At 47.2% G+C, this 17,928-nt stretch overlaps 1 protein-coding gene across 1 annotated transcript in view; it reads right to left on the bottom strand.

Moving 5' to 3' along the window:
• Positions 1-16,849, bottom strand: part of LOC126412479 (uncharacterized) — a 62,743-nt gene extending 45,894 nt beyond the window's left edge. The window contains exon 1 of the mRNA XM_050082096.1: positions 16,797-16,849. The gene's annotated coding sequence lies outside the window, so the exon portion shown is untranslated. The remainder of the gene's footprint in view (positions 1-16,796) is intronic.
• Positions 16,850-17,928: the final 1,079 nt, after the last annotated feature.

Below are 17,928 nucleotides of genomic sequence, written 5' to 3' on the forward strand. Positions count from 1 at the left end.
AGAGACAAGGTTGTCGTCAGCAGTGCCCCAGGAAAGTGTGACAGGACATCTGTTGTTATTCTGCTGTTATTTTCAATACATAGAAGTGGCGTAGTGGACAGGGTGGAGTAGCCTGCGACTGTTTGCAGATGACACTGTAATATATGGGAAAGTATCGTCGTTCATTGCCTGTAGGAAGATGTAGAATGACTTCGACAGAATTTCTACTTAGTGTGACGAATGACACCTTGCTCTAAATTTGCAAAAATGGAAATCAATGCAGACGAGTAGGGAAAACAATTCTGCAATGTTCGAATACAGCATTACATAGACGTGCGGTGCTTGACACAGTCACGTGGGATAAATATGTAAGAGTATTGTTGCAAGGCGATATGAAATGGAACGAGCACGTAATGTCGATAATAGGGAATGTGAGCGGTCGATTTCGTTTTATTGGGAGAATTTTGGTAAGGTGTAGCTCATCCGTAAAAGAGACAGCGTAAAATGTGGCTCTTCCTCGAGAACTGCTCGAGTATTTGGGGTCCATACCATGTCGAAGCAGTTCAGAGGCGTGCTGCTAATTTTGTTTAATAGTAGGTTCAATCAACATACGAGTGTTAGGGAGATGCTTCGTGAACTCAGATGGGAAGCCCTGTAGAGAAAACGACTCTGTTCTCGCGAAACACTCTTCATAAAATTTAGAGAACCGGCATTTGCAACTGACTACAGAACGGTTCTACTGTCGCCGACGTACATTCCGCTTAAGGACAGGGAAGACAAGAGAAATTAGGACTCGTACAGAGATATATAGATGGCTTTTTTTTTTCCTCGCTCCGTTCGCGACTGGAACAGGAAAGGCAGTGACTAGTAGTGGTATAACATATCCTGCATCATACACCATAGTGGTGATGTGGGAGTGTGTCTGTAGATGTAGAACACTGGTTTCTAAAACAGACGAAATCTTCAGATATAAATGCAACAGTGAGAGTGTTACAGGTCTGTCACGTTTTACGGTATACATATCTCACAAAGTACTGTGGTTTCCAAAATTTCTCCCTTCCGAACGTCCTTGTTATATCCGAATTTTTCCGCAACGCCCTAAGCCGAAACAATCGTCCACCTAACAAAATTCAAGGGCCCAGTAGATGATCGCATGTTAAATTGACAAACTGTCAACTGAATATATTGTGAATATATTTTTCATTAATATAACGAATGGAATTGTTAAGGTTATTGCTCGCTACACAATTTCTGAGATCTCATAATCAAACTGTTCCGCGTTAATTAACGCACCACCGAAAACCCAGTGCCGCGAAAAAGGATGTTGCAAATGGAATGAATGTTCGTTGTTCTTTGCCATCAGCGAACATTCATCTCTTACCGTTGTCGAAAGTTCATTAAGTTTTATGCTGTCATACTACGTTTTCAAGCTCAATAAGACTTCCTTTTTCTAAACAACTAAATTCAGACAGAAAATTCGCTCTAAACGGGTCTCGAATCTAAGCAAATTTTCCAGTATTATACGCTAGAAAAGCAACTGATAAGCTGTGATAGCTGATCTTCAAAAACAGGTTGTACATTGTAACGCCAAGCAACTTTGTTGGGGCCGGCCGGAGTGGCCGAGCGGTTCTAGGAGCTTCAGTCTGGAACCGCGCGACCGCTTCGGCCGCAGGTTCGAATCTTGCCTCGGGCATGGATGTGTGTGATGTCCTTAGGTTAGCTGGGTTTAAGTAGTTCTAAGTCTAGGGGACTGATGACATCAGCTGTTAAGTCCCATAGTGCTCAGAGCCATTTGAGCCAACTTCGTTGGGGATTAGATGGTTGGTTGGTTTGTGAGGGTTAATGGGACCAGACTGCTAAGGTCATCGGTCCCTTTTTCCACAAAAAAAAGAACAAAAACAAAAACAAAAAAAACTAAAATCACCCACAGAGAATAAAAAACGAACAACAGAAAAGACGGCAGACGACACAGGACAAGAAAGACTCAGACAGAGATCAGACAAAACAAATTAAAAACACACAGAGTGTGACGGTGGTTGGTCGACCATAGAGATAAAAAAGGAAAAGCCAACCACCGAGAACACATTAAAAACTCAGTCTAAAATCGCAGGCCAAAGGCCAGAATCAAAACAAAAAGGACATAAAAAGACCCAGATTAAGTGATAAAAACCCCCTGCCCGAATAAAACGCAAAACTAAGTCCACCATGGCACAGTCATCTGTTAAAAGTGCAGGGAGCGTGTCAGGCAGTGCGAACGTCTGCCTGGGTACAGCGAAAAGGCGACACTCCAATAAAATGAGGACTACCGTGAAAACGGAGCCGCAGCGACATAAAGGTGGGTCCTCACGCCGCAATAGGTGGCCGTGCGTCATCCATGTGTGCCCAATGCGCAGCTGGCAGAGGACAACAGACTCCTTGCGAGAGACCCGCAAGGAGGAGCGCCACACACCGGTAGCCTCCTTCATGGCCCGAAGTTTGTTTCGTGAAGGCAGGGCGCGCCTTTCAGTGTCCCAAAGTTCCAAAATTTTGCGGCGTACGATCCCTCGCAAATCAGTCTCCGGGAGGCCAATGTCCAGAGATGGTTTACTGGTGGCCTCTTTCGCCAGGCGGTCTACATATTCATTGCCGGGTATCCCAACATGGCCTGTGGTCCACACAAAGACCACAGAACGGCCGCAACGGGCAAGAGTATGCAGGGACTCCTGGATAGCCATCACCAGACGAGAGCGAGGGAAACACTGGTCGAGAGCTCGTAAACTGCTCAGGGAGTCGCTACAGATAACGAAGGACTCACCTGAGCAGGAGCGGATATACTCTAGGGCACGAAAGATGGCGACCAGCTCAGCAGTAAAACCGCTGCAGCCAGCTGGCAATGAATGTTGTTCGTAGTTGTCCCCTACAGTCAGAGCATAACCGACACGACCAGCAACCATCGAGCCATCAGTGTAAACAACGCCAAAGCCCTGACACATGGCCAGGATGGAATAAAAGCGGCGGCGGAAGGCCTCCGGAGGGACTGAGTCCTTCGGGCCCTGTGCCAAGTCGAGCCGATGGCAAGGGCGAGGAACACACCATGGGGGTGTACGCAAAGGGGCCCGGAAAGGAGGTGGAACAAGGAAAACCCCTAGCCCAAAGAGAACCTGACCGGGGCCGACGTTCTGGAAAATGGACGCCCGATTGCGGGAACAGAAGACGATAATTTGGATGCTCGGGCAAGCTAAAAACATGGGCAGCATAAGCGGCCAGCAAACGTTGGCGCCGTAACCGCAGTGGAGGGACACCTGCCGCCACGAGTATGCTGTCCACAGGGCTGGTCCGGAAGGCACCAGTGGCAAGTCATATCCCGCTGTGTAGGATTGGGTCCAGCACCCGCAACGCAGAAGGGGATGCCGAACCATAAGCCAGGCTCCCATAATCCAGACGGGACTGGATTAACGCCTGGTAGAGCCGTAAGAGGGTAGATCGGTCGGCGCCCCAGCTGGTGTGGCTCAGGCATCGCAGAGCATTTAGATGCCGCCAACACATCTGTTTAAGCTGCCGAATATGGGGCAGCCAAGTCAACCGGGCATCAAAAATTACACCTGTGTGTCTCCACCGCAGCAAGAAGTTCGCCATCAAGATAAAGCCGCGGCTCCGGGTGAACAGTGCGTCGCCGGCAGAAATGCATAACGCAGGTCTTGGCAGCCGAAAACTGAAAACCATGCGCTACAGTCCAAGACTGCGCCTTGCGGATAACGCCCTGCAGCTGACGTTCAGCAGCTGCAATGCCAATAGAGCATACAAGGACACTGAGACAGACGTTCCCACCGCCGCAGCGAGCCCGTTAATTGCTATTAAAAACGTGCAGACACTTAAAACAGATCCCTGTGGCACCCCGTTCTCCTGAACTCGGGAGGAGCTATGTGAGGCTGCGACTTGCACGCGGAAGGTTCGATGCGACAGAAAATTTCGGATGAAAATTGGCAGTGAACCGCGAAGACCCCACCATGAAGCGTAGAGAGGATGTGATGACGCCATGTCGTATCGTACGCCTTCCGCATGTCGAAAAAGACAGCGACCAGGTGCTGACGGCACGCAAAGGCAGTACGGATGGCCGACTTCAGGCTCACCAGATTGTCAGCGGCGGAGCGGCCTTTACGGAACCCACCCTGAGACGGAGCCAGAAGGCCCCGAGACTCCAGTACCCAATGCAAGCGCCGGCTCACCATCCGTTCAAGCAACTTGCAAAGAATGTTGGTGAGGCTAATTGGACGGTAGCTGTCCACTTCCAAAGGCTTCTTGCCAGGTTTCAAAATGGGGATAACAATACTTTCCCGCCATTGCGACGGAAACTCACCCTCGACCCAAATACGGTTGTAAAGGTCGAGGAGGCGTCGCCGGCAGTCCACTGAAAGGTGTTTCAGCATCTGACAGTGGATGCAATCTGGCCCAGGAGCGGTATCAGGGCAAGCGGCGACGGCACTGTGAAATTCCCACTCACTGAATGGAACATTGTAGGATTCAGGATGGTGGGTGCGAAATGAAAGGCTCCGACGTTCCATCCGCTCTTTAACGGAGCGGAAGGCCAGTGGGTAATTCGAAGAAGCGGAACTCAGAGCAAAATGCTCTGCCAAGCGGTCGGCAATTACGTCGGAGTCAGTACAAACTGCTCCATTCAGTGAGAGCGCAGGGACGCTGACAGGGGTCCGATGGGCATAGAGGCGTCGAATCTTGGCCCAGACCTGCGATGGAGTGACATGGAGGCCAATGGTGGACACATACCGCTCCCAGCACTCCTGCTTGCCTTGGCGGGTAAGGAGGCGGGCCCGCGCACGCAGCCGTTTGAAGGCGATGAGATGTTCTATGGAGGGATGTCGCTTGTGACGATGGAGCGCCCGCCAGCGATCTTTAATCGCTTCAGCGATCTTATGCGACCACCAAGGCACAGTCCTCCGCCGAGAGGACCCAGAAGAACGGGGAATGGCAGATTCTGCGGCATTAACGATGCTGGTGGTGACTGAATGAACCACCGTATCAATGGCTTCATGAGAAACAGGGCCAATAGCGGCAGTGGAGGAGAACAAGTCGCAGTCAGCCTTATTCATAGCCCATCTGCTAGGGCGCCCAGAAGAGTGACGCTGTGGCAGCGACAGAAAGATCGGAAAGTGGTCACTACCACACTGGTCATCATGCACACTCCAGTGGCTAGGGCTGCAGATCGAAAGGTCGATGGCGGAGTACGTACCATGCGCCACACTGAAGTGTGTGAAGGCACCATCATTTAAAAGCGAAAGATCGAGCTGTGCCAATAAATGCTCAATGGTGGCGCCTCGACCCGTTGCCGTTGGGGATTAGAAACTGGATCAAGATGCGAAGACGGACAGTTATACCGTTTCGTCTACATTAATTTATCTGTATCAAAGTTGTAACTTTTTCCGAAATCAGAAATATTCTCTGTTAATTTTAAATCTTTGATGTTGCTTTCTTTCAGGGAGAGATCCAGCACATTTAAAATTTCAAAGACATCACATTATTATCGTAGTTTATTCAATAAATCTCTTTTCATATATTCGTCATTATAACGATCGGAGCAGCATGACACGTACTTTACTACGTGCCATGAAGATAAGTCAGCAGATTCTTTTTATTCGACCTATCCGTTTCAGTTAGTTCTGCAGATCGTATCTAATACCTGGACATTTTCACAGCGCCCTGTAGAAACATTTGGGACTCATGATCTAGCGGGTAATGACGGATATTCCGTTAGGCTCTTGGCAGAGGACGGCGTTGTCCTCAGAAACACTGCAAAGTCGGAAGACCGCACCGAAAGCTCGCTGAGGAACGACGGTTGGTAGAGAGACTGACGGTTGTCTCTCTACGTAAATAAATGTAACGTACTGCGTTTAAATTAGTCGAGAAATAGCTTGCTGTTCGTTTACAATAATGGCAAAAATTCACTGGAAACTGTAGTAACCGTAAAACACCTTGGAGTAACCGTTCGGAGCAACCTTATGAAACTACACTGCCGAAAAAAAGAATGGAACACCCTCAAGGTCAAAGTCATTTGATTGACAAGTGAGATGGTAGGTAGTTCATCATTGTACAAGTACACGACGGATTCAGACAAAATGTAGTACACACGTCACAGTGATGGGTGTCGAGACAGTCGCATCAACACACACTGTACCCCTTCTGGCAGCAACGCAGTAGTGTATTCTCGATTGCAAACAATCACAAAAGCGTCGAATGCCATTCTGCGATAGACAGACCCGAGCGTATTGCACCTTTTGTGGCAGTTCGGCAATTTTTCTTGCGGGCTCTGGACAATGAATAAGTCCCCTTTCCAACTTTTCCCATACGTGTTCAATTGGCGAGAGGTCTGGTGCTCTTGCTCGCCAGGACAGTTGTGCACATTGTGCCGCAGCAGACGTACGGGCGTGCATTGTGCTGCTGAAAAAGCCCATCACCTTCCAGGCCTTTCAGCCGTCTACGTACCATCCTTATTTTGTTTGGCAACCAGTTTCAGAGCTTTACTACGCCATATTTAGGCCCGTGACCGACGTGTGGGGAGATTCTTCCTCAGTTGTGATTAACTACTGGTATTCGTAGATTTATACTTGCTATAGCGATCACATTATCTGCCAACTGTCGGCAGATGATGGTTGAAGTGATCGCTATAGCAAACAGAAATCTACGAATATCAGTATTTAATCACAACCGAGGTAGGATCTCCCGACACGTCGGTTACGGGCCTAAATATGGCGTAGTAAAGCGCTGAAACTGGTTGCCAAATAAAGGAAGGTTGGAAACTAGACGGCTGAAAGGTGTTTAATTTGAAATCCTGCACCGAAAAGCCGAGTCCTGCAACCATCTCTAAAAACATGGACATACAGAGACATCACGTTCCTGTCGAAGAAATAGCAGTGGCGCCTGTGCAATGTAGCGAGCACTGGTTGCTGTACCCTGCAAAAACACCAAATGTGGCCGCGACTGCAAATGATGCAGCGCCCCCCTCTCCCCCACACACCATGAAGGCTGGTATGGAACCTGGGCGGGGGCAGGGCGTAGGTGAACGGACTCTGGAATCGGCAGCTGACGAGGGCTACGCCGTACACATCATTTGTGCCGACCACTAACATACAGACAGAATCAGCTCCCATCACTGAAGACGAGAAGCGTCGTTTCTCTCTCTAACCAACTCTTCCACGACACCACGGTGGCCATGTTCAGTGGTGTCGTGGTGTCACTGGTAGCGTGGCCAGAAACGCAAGTGATCTTAGCTCTGGCGAAAGCAGATGGATTTCAATGGTCCCTGACGACACAGCAGATGGAACACGTGCCCCGATTTCGTCCCTGGATAACGTACGGTCGACCGCCGCTGCTCGCAAAGTGCGTCAGTCTTCACCTGCGTCTGAGCTACGCGGACGTCCAGAAGCTGGTCAGGCCACTACTGAAAGGAGCGGCACATCACCGCACCGATTCACTGTGCCCAGCATGCGCAGCAGTTCGTCGATACATCCATCCAGCTGCCCGTAGGCCCACACTGCTACGCCGTTCAGACGGCTGATGGTGTTCTCGGCGGGGAACAGTTGCATCCTAGAACGAATGTTGCAAACACTGTTCAGCTCTAAACTCAGTACAGTTGCCGCCTGCAGAGGCAAAAAAAGAGAGGGCGCCCAGATGGGCCTTTTGAGCGCCATCTGACTGCCGATGATCGAGACAAATGAATCACTAACCCAATAACTTCTCAGTATGTGCGTTACTGTACGCTGATGCCACTGAACACCGTGCTTGGAGGTGCTGCATTCTTCAGCAGTCTACTTCTAGAAACAGTCAGTGCCAGGCTGAAAATCGTTGGATGAAGCCTATGAAGAAATAATTATCTATGAAAGACACGGCTTACAATTCTACATCTACATCCATACTCCGCAAGCCACCTGACGGTGTGTGGCGGAGGGTACCTTGAGTACCTCTATCGGTTCTCCCTTCTATTCCAGTCTTGTATTGTTCGTGGAAAGAAGGATTGTCGGTATGCCTGTGTGTGGGCTCAAATCTCTCTGATTTTATCCTCATGGTCTGTCGCGAGATATACGTAGGAGAGAGCAATATACTGCTTGACTCCTCGGTGAAGGTATGTTCTCGAAACTTCAACAAAAGCCCGTACCGAGCTACTGAGCGTCTCTCCTGCAGAGTCTTTCACTGGAGTTTATCTATCATCTCCGTAACGCTATCGCGATTACCAAATGATCCTGTAACGAAGCGCGCTGCTCTCCGTTTGATCTTCTCTATCTCTCCTATCAACCCTATCTGGTACGGATCCCACACTGCTGAGCAGTATTCAAGCAGTGGGCGAACAAGCGTGCTGTAACCTACTTCCTTTGTTTTCGGATTGCATTTCCTTAGGATTCTTCCAATGAATCTCAGTCTGACATCTGATTTACCGACGATCAACTTCATATGATCATTCCATCTTCAATCACTCCTTAATGCCTACTCCCAGATAATTTATGGAATTAACTGCTTCCAGTTGCTGACCTGCTATATTGTAGCAAAATGATAAGGGATCTTTCTTTCTATGTATTCGCAGCACATTACACTTGTCTACATTGAAATTCAATTGCCATTCCCTGCACCATGCGTCAATTCGCTGCAGATCCTCCTGCTTTTCAGTACAATTTTCCATTGTTACAACCTCTCGATATACCACAGCATCATCCGCAAAAAGCCTCAGTGAACTTCCGATGTCATCCACAACGTCATTTATGTATATTGCGAACAGCAACGGTCCCAGCAATCTACTTCTAGAAACAGTCAGTGCCATGATGAAAATCGTTGAAAGAACCCTATGAAAAAATAATTACCTATGAAAGACACGGCTTACAATTCACTCGATCGATTTTTGAGTATCGATCATCAGTGTGAGACCCTAACTACGTAGGACTAATAGAGAAAAAATGGAGAAGAAGTAACGAATAGCTGCACATTTCCTTAGTGATCCATTCTACAGGAGCGACAGGTTATCAAACTCCAACAGCAGAGTTTATAGAGGGGTCGTTGTGCGTCACAGAAGGCTTCACTGTTAAAATTCCGAGAGCGTACGTTCCTAGAAGGGCTAGGCAACACATTGCTTCCTCACAAATAACTCGCGAAACGACCGGGATAGGAAAATCAGGGAATGAGAGGTCATTTGTAGATACAGCGACAATAGTTCTCGTCACGCAGCATTCTGATCCGCTGCGTCTTGCTCCTTTCAAACCTCCCGTCGTGCGAACTAGAGCAACAGCCGTTCCTCGCCACGGAGAGCGCCTTCCAACCAGGGAGCAGCCGGGCCGTTGCTCTCAACAGCAGTGTGGTTTGTGGCATCCAGTGGATCACGTCTCTGCAACGTCGGTTCTCCGACGTTATTGCCAACTGCGCATTACTGTAGCGATCTTGGTTCAAATGGCTCTGAGCACTATGGGACTTAACACCTGAGGTCATCAGTTTCTTAGAACTTAGAACTGCTTAAACCTAACTAACTTAAGGTCATCACACGTATACATGCCTGAAGCAGGATTCGAACCTGCGACCGTAGCGGTCGCGCGGTTCTAGACTGAAGCGCCTAGAACAGCTCGGGTAGCGATCTTGGCCCCATGTTTTGCTTCGGCGACAAAATTTATTTCCTTTGTATGTTTAAGTCGTTTTCCTCTCATTTGGGGATTCAGTTTGTATGAAGTAATCTGATGTTTTGGAGAGTGTGGTGTTTTGGAGAGTCTCTTTCATTACGTGCTTTGCTCTTTGGATTATGGGATCACTGTGTTGTCTGTCGGCCGAGTGAACTAGCAGCTGGTTAAGCACGTTAGACGGGCTAAGTCGAGATAAGGCGATACTGGTGGTGTCTAGGTTTGTTTCCTGTCCCGGTATCTTGCCTCCCTGTGCTGAGCACAATCAAGGGGCTGCAATGCCTGAGATGTGGTTCTAGTAAGTGTATGCTGGGCGGTAAATTTGACAGGGTAAAAATATTTAAAATTGTGCGAATGATTATTGGTCTCGAGTGTGGAGAACTGTTGATCCTGGTGGAGTTCGCGCCTCCTAGGTGAACCCTCTCCTGACTGAACATCAGATTACGGGAGATGGTTAAATGGGGTAGTGGTGCCCCAACTTACATGTAGAAATCCCCATCGCGCTCCCCCCCCCCCCCCTCATATTTAATGGCAATATGACCAGCGGATAGCCCGTCAAAAACTAAGACAGATCAAGCGTGAAAAGAGAAAGAAGCAAAACAGAAACAATAAACGATCCAAGCTCAACATGAGCAACAGTGACAGAGTCCAGAGACTCGGCGATGTGGTTATGCAGTCCAAGTGTCGGAAGATCTCCCTTATGCCCTATTTTATTTTTCAATTTTTTTCAGAAAATTATGAACTGTCCGTTCAGTCATTAATGTCCATGCTCGCTATATTCAAATTTGTGTCTGTGTAGTGGTGTAACGTCCGTTTGCAACAGCGAGGTTTAAGGAAGGGACTTATATCTACATCTACATCTACATCTACATGATTACTCTGCAATTCACATTTAAGTGCTTGGCAGAGGGTTCATCGAACCACAATCATACTATCTCTCTACCATTCCACTCCCGGACAGCGCGCGGGAAAAACGAACACATAAACCTTTCTGTTCGAGCTCTGATTTCTCTTATTTTATTTTGATGATCATTGCTATTTCGTAAATAGATCTCGCCGCGACGAAAAACGTCTTTGCTTTAATGACTTCCATCCCAACTGGCGTATCATATCTGCCACACTCTCTCCCCTGTTACGTGATAATACAAAACGAGCTGCCCTGTTTTGCACCCTTTCGATGTCCTCCGTCAATCCCACCTGGTAAGGATCCACACCGCGCAGCAGTATTCTAACAGAGGACGAACGAGTGTAGTGTAAGCTGTCTCTTTAGTGGACTTGGTGCATCTTCTAAGTGTCCTGCCAATGAAACGCAACCTTTAGCTCGCCTTCCCCTCAATATTGTCTATGTGGTCTTTCCAACTGGAGTTGTTCGTAATTTTAACACCCAAGTACTTAGTTGAATTGACAGCCTTGAGAATTGTACAATTTATCGAGTAATCGAATTCCAACGGATTTCTTTTGAAACTCATGTGGATCACCTCACACTTTTCGTTATTTAGCGTCAACTGCCACCTGCCACACAATACAGCAATCTTTTCTAAATCGCTTTGCAACTGATACTGGTCTTCGGATGACCTTACTAGACGGTAAATTACAGCGTCATCTGCGAACAACCTAAGAGAACTGCTCAGATTGTCACCCAGGTCATTTATATAGATCAGGAACAGCAGAGGTCCCAGGACGCTTCCCTGGGGAACACCTGATATCACTTCAGTTTTACTCGATGATTTGCCATCTATTACTACGAACTGCGACCTTCCTGACAGGAAATCACGAATCCAGTCGCACAACTGATACGATACCCCATAGGCCCGCAGCTTGATTAGAAGTCGCTTGTGAGGAACGGTGTCAAAAGCTTTCCGGAAATCTAGAGATAAGGAATCAACTTGAGATCCCCTGTCGATAGCGGACATTACTTCTTGCGAATAATGAACTAGCTGCGTTGCGCAAGAACGATGTTTTCTGAAACCATGCTGATTGCGTATCAATAGATCGTTCCCTTCGAGGTGATTCATAATATTTGAATACAGTATATGCTCCAAAACCCTACAGCAAGCCGACGTCAATGATATAGGTCTGTAGTTCGATGGATTACTCCTACTACCCTTCTTAAACACTGGTGCGACGTGCGCAATTTTCCAATCTGTAGGTACAGATCTATCGGTGAGCGAGCGGTTGTATGCGATTGCTAAGTAGGGAGCTATTGTATCAGCGTAATCTGAAAGGAACCTAATCGGTATACAATCTGGACCTGAAGACTTGCCCGTATCAAGCGTTTTGAGTTGCTTCGCAACCCCTAAGGTATCTGCTTCTAAGAAACTCATGCTAGCAGCTGTTCGTGTTTCAAATTCTGGAATATTCCATTCGTCTTCCCTGGTGAAGGAATTTCGGAAAACAGCGTTAAATAACTCCGCTTTAGCGGCACAGTCGTCGGTAACAGTACCACCGGCACTGCGCAGCGAAGGTATTGACTGCGTCTTGCCGCTTATGTACTTTACATACGACCAGAATTTCTTCGGATTTTCTACCAAATTTCGAGACAATGTTTCGTTGTGGAACCTATTAAAGGCATCTCGCATTGAAGTCCGTGCCAAATTTCGCGCGTCTGTAAATTTTAGCCAATCTTCGGGTTTCGCGTTCTTCTGAACTTTTTCCGTTGCCTCTGCAACAGCGTTCGGACCTGTTTTGTGTACCATGGGGGATCAAGTTCCATCTCTTACCAATTAATGAGGTATGAATCTCTCAATTGCTGTTGCCACTATATCTTTGAATTTGAGCCACATCTCGTCTACATTTGCATAGTCAGTTCGGAAGGAATGGAGATTGTTTCTTAGGAAGGCTTCTAGTGACACTTTATCCGCTTTTTTAAATAAAATTATTTTGCGTTTGTTTCTGGTGGATTTGGGAGAAACGGTATTGAGCCTAGCTACAACGACCTTGTGATCACTAATCCCTGTATCAGTCATGATGCTCTCTATTAGCTCTGGATTGTTTGTGGCTAAGAGGTCAAGTGTGTTTTCGCAACCATTTACAATTCGCGTGGGTTCGTGGACTAACTGCTCGAAATAATTTTCGGAGAAAGCATTTAGGACAATCTCGGAAGATGTTTTCTGCCTACCACCGGTTTTGAACAAGTATTTTTACAACATATCGAGGGAAGGTTGAAGTCCCCACCAACTATAACCGCATGGGTAGGGTATTTATTTGTTACGAGACTCAAATTTTCTCTGAACTGTTCAGGAACTATATCATCGGAGTCTGGAGGTCGGTAGAAGGAGCCAACTATTAATTTAGTTCGGCTGTTAAGTATAACCTCCACCCACACCAATTCGCAGGTTCGAATCCTGTCTCGGGCATGGGTGTGTGTGATGTCCTTAGGTTAGTTAGGTTTAAGTAGTTCTAAGTTTCAGGGGACTGATGACCTCAGAAGTTAAGTCTCATAACTACTCTGTTAGCAGCCGAGAGGAAGTGGGTCTGCAATAAGAACCGTAAACATTTGACGACAAGACGAGAACTCAACCGAATCCTCCACCAGGAAACACATCTGGGGTGTCATAAATGTCACTGGTGGCAGTATGTGTGCCATTTAATAGGAATCTGTTACGGGCCCATCCAAGTTGCACGGCTGGTGTGCGAGTGAGGGGTGCCTCCTAGCTTTATTTAGGTGATCCTATGATTGTGACTGTGATCACTCCCAAAGTAATGATGAAAATGTAATAGTTCGTCACATAAGCTGCAATAAATAAACTCAACAGTTTCAAAATGACACAGTTTTCCTTGTGCTCTATCAAAACATACGTTTTTGATGTTTTTATTTTTGAATTTCTTCATTGTAACATAGTTCACACCCGTTAATTTCTTGTTTTCATTTCTGTGAAAGGTCTAAGTGGCATCTGATTTGCTCTCGCTGTTCATTACATTAACTTGCAGCGGCAATATATTTTATCACATGATTCATATTCTGTAACCAATGTATAGTATGAAAACGGCGAAAACTATAGAAACATAACAAACTCGTCAATGAGTGGACGGACAGCTCATGATATTGTGAAGAAAAAGAGCACAAAGGATATTTGAACACGGGTATCCTGCTTTCTAGGTCAACGCCGTAACCCCTGGACCACGACGCCGTGACTGTTCTAACCCTCTCAATGTTACACATCCTGAGCTAGGAGCATTCATTGTTTCCGTTCCGCTTCTTTTTTCACAGTTCAGTACATCTTCTTCCTGTTTTCATTCTTGATCTATGTACAGTTTTTGACGGGCTTATCCACTGGGCCGTTTTACCACTACACCTGAACCTGGGAGGGGGGGGGGGGGGGAGGTAGATGGGGAGTTTCCCCTGTTAGACCCTCCCTTAGTGTATTCCAGTCTTATGACTGTTGTGACACACGCAGCGGACATGCAGCCTGCTGACCCCACAGTTCTCTTGTGGGCTGCTGCCTGTGTGCACCGACTGCCGACATCACCTTCGCCAGCCTGCCGCATCCTGCATCGCCTCACGCCGCAAGGAATTAACTTACGTAACTTTGTTACGGGCTTCTGCCGCAATGATCGTAATATTTGTCCTATTCTCTTTTTTTTTAAGATATCTCATTCTATCTCACATTTTACGCTACTGGCCATTAAAATTGCTACACCAAGAAGAAATGCAGATGATAAACGGGTATTCATTGGACAAATATATTATACTAGAAGTGACATGTGATAACATTTTCACGCAGTTTTGGTGCATAGATCCTGAGAAATCAGTACCCAGAATAACCAACTCTGGCCGTAATAACGGCCTTGATACGCCTGGGCATTGAGTGAAACATAACTTGGATGCCGTGTACAGGTACAGCTGCCCATGCAGCTTCAACACGATACCACAGTTCATCAAGAGTAGTGACTGGCGTTTTGTGACGAGCCAGTTGCTCGGCCACCATTGACCAGACGTTTTCAGCTGGTGAGAGATCTGGAGAATGTGCTGGCCAGGGCAGCAGTCGAACATTTTTTGTATCCAGAAAGGCCCATACAGGACCTGCAACATGCGATCGTGCATTATCCTGCTGAAATATAGGGTTTCGCAGGGATCGAACGAAGGTTAGAGCCACGGGTCGTAACACATCTGGAATGTAACGTCCACGGTTCAAAGTGCCGTCAATGCGAACAAGAGGTGATCGAGACGTGTAACCAATGGCACCCCATACCATCACGCCGGGTGATACGCCAGTACGGCGACGACGAATACACGCTTCCAATGTGCGTTCACTGTGATGTCGTCAAACACGGATGCAATCATCATGATGCTGTAAACATAACCTGGATTCATCCGAAAAAATGACGTTTTGCCATTCGTGCACCCAGGTTCGTCGTTGAGTACACCATCGCAGGCGCTCCTGTCTGTGATGCAGCGTCAACGGTAACCGCAGCCATGGTCTTCGAGCTGATAGCCCATGCTGCTGCAAACGTCGTTGAACTGTTCGTGCAGATGGTTGTTGTCTTGCAAACGTCCCCATCTGTTGACTCGGGGGTCGAGACGTGGCTGCACGATCCGTTACAGCCATGCGGATAAGATGCCTGTCATTTCGACTGCTAGTGATACGAGGCCGTTGGAATCCAGCACGGCGTTCCGTATTACGGTCCTGAACCCACCGATTCCATATTCTGCTAACAGTCATTGGATCTCGACCAACGCGATCAGCAATGTCGCGATACGATAAACTGCAATCGCGATAGGCTACAATCCGACGTTTATCAAAGTTGGAAACGTGATGGTACGCATTTCTCCTCCTTACACGAGGCATCACAACAACATTTCACCGGGCAACGCCGGTCAACTGCTGTTTGTATATGAGAAATCGGTTGGAAACTTTCCTCATGTCAGCACGTTGTAGGTGTCGCCACCGGCGCCAACCTTGTGTGAATGCTCTGAAAAGCTGATCATTTGTATATCACAGCATCTTCTTGCTGTTGGTTAAATTTCGCGTCTGTAGCACGTCATCTACGTGGTGTAGCAATTTTAATGGTCAGTAGTGTAATTAATGTGAGCTTAAAAGTTTCACTCAGCTCGCTTAATATTTTGCAGGGCAGTGAACGAGTCTTTTAGGTGTAGAGGCAGTATGTTAATGCGGATGCATTTATAACTAATCGTCTTGATTACCCATCATGTTCTTGGCTTAGTATTAGTCGGGCTCCCGTTTGTAAATTGGAACTGTGGTATAAGATTCTAGAACACCAACTAGTTGCCTTTATCAGGATGATTATGACGCATTTTGGCATTGATACTCGGTTTTCCTTTTTATAAAAGTGTAAAATTCAAAATTAGACTATATTCTCTTATTTATTGTTGACGTTTTGTTAATGTTCAAATGGCTCTGAGCACTATGGGACTTAACTTCTGAGGTCATCAGTCCCCTGGAACTTAGAACTACTTAAACCTAACTAACCTAAGGACGTCACGCACACCCATGACCGACGCCGGATTCGAACCTGCGACCGTAGCGGTCGCGCGGTTCCAGACTGTAGCGCCTAGAACCGCTCGGCCACTCCGGCCGGCTTATTTAAAGGCCCTGTGGACTTGCTTTCGAATTGTTAAAGAATTTTTTTGGAATCACTCATCTTAAATTTATTGAGCGACAGTAGCCCTTGGGTATATGCTGAAAGTCTGCTTAACGAGAAACAGGAAATTGGCACCCTACAATATTTTGTAATAAATGTGTTACAAATGGTAAATGATAAAAGTTGCTGGCAGATTAAAACTGTGTGCCGGACCGAGACTCGAACTCGGGACCTTTGCCTTTCGCGGGCAAGTGCACTTCCCCGCGAAAGGTTAAGGTCCCGAGTTCGAGTCTCGGTCCGGTACACAGTTTTAATCTGCCAGTAAGTTTCATATTAGCGCACACTCCGCTACAGAGTGAAAATCTCATTATGGTAAATGATGTTTGCCCAAAACCCGGTCCAGTACTTCCACGTAATTTACCCGCAACACCTGGGCCCCATTTGACATTCGTGCAAGGAGCACGAAAGCCGGCAAATGTAAGCGATACCGGAAGTACACCCCCCCCCCCCCCCCCCCCCCGCAGACACCGACAGGTCGCTTATGGAGGATAAACTTAGACGTACACTCAGAAGTAAGCTCTCTAGTTAACAGTAACGCCAACAGCATCTCTTTCCGTTCAGCTACAGACGTACCTTTATCCTTTTGAAATGCGTTGGGCGAGCGATGCAGTCGGCGCCAGTTGCTGCGTGTGACTGAAGTCTTTCACCGGGCAACCTCAGTCACGCCGGGCCGGGCCGCTATCTCCCTCTGACGAAGATACGCGCTGACATCCGGAGCCTATTGTGGCGTAACCTGACATAAACCTCTCCTGAAACAGTGGCAGCTTACGTCACAAGCCTCGGCAGGAGAATCACACAGTTTGCACGGCAGCACTAAATAAAGAGGATGATACAGTCGTCTTGGCACTGAGACACATCACTCAACAGAGGCAAGTCCACTGGACCTTACGGGATACCCATTCGACTCTACACAGAGTACGCGAAAGAGCTTGCGCCCCTTCTAACAGCCGTGTACCGCAAGTCTCTAGAGGAACAGAAGGTTCCAAATGATTGGAAAAGAGCACAGGTAGTCCCACTCTTCTAAAAGGGCCGTCGAGCAGATGCGCAAAACTGTAGACCTATATCTCTGACGTCGATCTGTTGTAGAAGTTTAGAACATGTTTTTTGCTCGCGTATCATGTCGTTTCTGGAAACCCAGAATCTACTCTGTAGGGATCAACATGGATTCCGGAAACAGCGATCGTGTGAGACCCAACTCGCTTTATTTGTTCATGAGACCCAGAAAATATTAGATACAGGCTCCCAGGTAGATGCTATTTTCCTTGACTTCCGGAAGGCGTTCGATACAGTTCCGCACTGTCGCCTGATAAACAAAGTAGGAGCCTACGGAATATCAGACCAGCTATGTGGCTGGATTGAAGAGTTTTTAGCAAACGGAACACAGCATGTTGTTCTCAATGGAGAGACTTCTAAAGACGTTAAAGTAACCTCTGGCGTGCCACAGGGGAGTGTTATGGGACCATTGCTTTTCACATTATATATAAATGACCTAGTAGATAGTGTCGGAAGTTCCATGCGGCTTTTCGCGAATGATTCTGTAGTATACAGAAAAGTTGCAGCAATAGAAAATTGCAGCGAAATGCGGGAAGATCTGCAGCGGATAGGCACTTGGTGGAGGGAGTGGAAACTGACTCTTAACACAGACAAATGTAATGTATTGCGAATACATAGAAAGAAGGATCCTTTATTGTATGATTATATGATA

This window comes from Schistocerca serialis, chromosome 7 (assembly GCF_023864345.2).
Source record: "Schistocerca serialis cubense isolate TAMUIC-IGC-003099 chromosome 7, iqSchSeri2.2, whole genome shotgun sequence".
Lineage (NCBI taxonomy): Eukaryota > Metazoa > Arthropoda > Insecta > Orthoptera > Acrididae > Schistocerca > Schistocerca serialis.